Raw genomic sequence first — 2,643 nt, 5'->3', positions numbered from 1 at the left:
CTCTTCTGAATCCAGCTTGAACCTCTGGAAGTTCTCTGTCAATGTATAATTGTAGCCGTTTCTGTATTACCTTTAGCAAAACTTTACTCGCTTGAGATATCAAAGAGATTGCCTGATGATTTCCACATTCCGTTGGGTTGGCAATGAAAATATTTAGGGAATCTGAGACATGGCCATTTTTTTCAGATTAGGACCACATTTTGAGGCCAGCAATTCGACACCATGTTTAACATTAAACATCATCTGTAGTCATTATCTCAGCACTCCAGGTTAGGTTCCTCATACTTTCAGATTTTCACCTTTCTGAACTATAAGATAAGAATAATAACTACTTGTTTCATTGAACCACTTGGAGAATTAAATGATATAATACATGCAAAGCCCTTAACATACTGCAGGAGTATGCTAAATGTTTGATGATGATGATGAAATAGTATGCAAAGATCATATTCAAAAAGTAGATCGTGTATGGTTTGCAAATGTATTTAATGTCTGACAGTCCTTTAAATGGATCTCTTTTAAATATCTCTTAGAACATAGTTTGGGAAATTCAAGTCTTATTATTCACTCAGGCACTTATTTACACCAGAATGATTGTTTAATAATTTAAAATTTTTTGCATAAAATTATAGTCCCTTGGAAGTCAGGAATAACAAATTATATGACTTCATCATACAGAACTTAGTATAATATTAGACACATATGATATACATAATGGATATTTGTTGAATTAAAATTCATGCTAATAGGAAAAGTGTTTATCAATGTGAGTTAATGATTTGACATACCTTATGTTTTTATAAATTTCTTTTTGTTTTTGAACACAGGAGTCTAAAGTTAAAATTATTGGTTAAAATTAATTCTAGGATAAATGGCTTTTTTTTTTTTTTTCACTGATTAAGGGTTAATCACAAATAGCTTGATAATCAACCAGAAACACTATTTTTCATATATCACAAATCTGTATTACAGGATTTCATACTGGTGATAGGGTGTGGGAAGCACAGGATGCAGGTACTTAATCCACTGGGTAATTTCAAATCTCTTTTTTATATTTGGCTTATTATTATTATTATTATTTTAATTCTGTGATTGGAGTTTCTGTGTTCTTTCTTGTCTTACTTCTATAAACAGATATTGATTTAGTGACGCTCTTCCAGACAATATTCTGCAGTTTTTCTTTTTTGTTTACTGCTCAAAATTGACCTCTCTGGAATGATGTTCACCTCCTTAAGGACTGTGGTGATAACAGCTGAGTATGAACGGTGCAATCAGACAGTTGCCTGAAAATCCCAACATTTTGTCTTGAAACAAATTATCAACCTTTCCAAAACCTCACAACTGACATCTGTAAACTAGAAATAGTAAGACTTTCATGCTCTTGATGTTGTGTTTAGTTAGTTAGATTACACAGATCAAACACTCAGCACACATTAGATTCTTAATATGTTGTCTCTCCCATTATTTATTTTCTTGTAGATGGTACTGTTTGGAGTCCATTTACTTTGTCTAGCAAATATCTTTTCATAAATGTGTTTTGTTGCATACATTTAACTTAACTATAAATATGGCCCTGTGTACTTGATCATATTAATTCTAGGATTAAAACAGTGGTAGAATTACTAGATTTTCTATCATCTGTTTTCCTATAATAAAGAAGTCACTTTTCTTTTCATTCCTAATTTTACTTCTGTGTATTTCAGAATATTGTTCTGCTCTTCCTTGAAGTACTAGGCATTTTGTTTTTAATTTTCATAAAGTGATTTTTATTCATTATTCATAGTGACCCCATGCATGAAGAATATAACTACACATTATAGGATTTGTTGTTATAAAGTGCCATCAGTCAGTTCTGACTCATAGTGACCCTGTATAGGTTTCTGAGGAGCTGCTGGTGAGCTTGAACCACTGACCTTGTGGTTCAAACTGGCCTTGTAGTCCAGCACATTAACCCAAACCACCACAGTGCCCCCATATAGGATTTCCAAAATTAAATATTTTATTGTGTGCTGTTGAGTCATTTTTGATTCACAGTGACCCTTTAGAATTTCTGAGGACTGGCTGGTGAGCTGGACTGTCGACCTTGCGGTTCAAACCAAAGTTGCACTCTGTGCATTAACACCCAGCTCTGCATCAGAACTCCTTATGGTAGTAGACAGCCTCATTTTTCTCCCATGAAAAAGCTCGTAATTCTCAACTGCTGAATTTGTGGTTTGCAGCAGTTCAATGCCTAAAATACAGCCTCACCAGGTCTCATTTCACTAGGACTTGCAGTTGTTGTTGAGTTAGTTCTGACTCATAGCAACCCTGTATAGAATTCCCAAGGCTATAAATCTTTGTGGGAGCAGAAAATCCAATCTAGCTCCTGTGAAGTGGCTGGTGTGCTTGAATTGCCAACTTGCTGTTCTAAGTCCAGTGCTTATCCTTTACAGTCACTGAGCTCTCTTAATATGTCTTTTTGTTAAATGCCTTTAAGTCAATTATGACTTATGTCAACCCCATATAGTCTCTCTAAGGAGTGATGGGTAATTTTAAATCACTAACCTATTGAAGAGCAGAGATGTCAGCTTGAGGACTAGGGTGCGCCTGACCCAGGCCATTGTGTTTTCAATAGCCTCATATGGATGCGAAAGCTGGACAGTG

This window comes from Chrysochloris asiatica, unplaced genomic scaffold (assembly GCF_000296735.1).
Source record: "Chrysochloris asiatica unplaced genomic scaffold, ChrAsi1.0 scaffold00364, whole genome shotgun sequence".
NCBI lineage: Eukaryota > Metazoa > Chordata > Mammalia > Afrosoricida > Chrysochloridae > Chrysochloris > Chrysochloris asiatica.
This window is presented reverse-complemented; position numbering follows the sequence as displayed.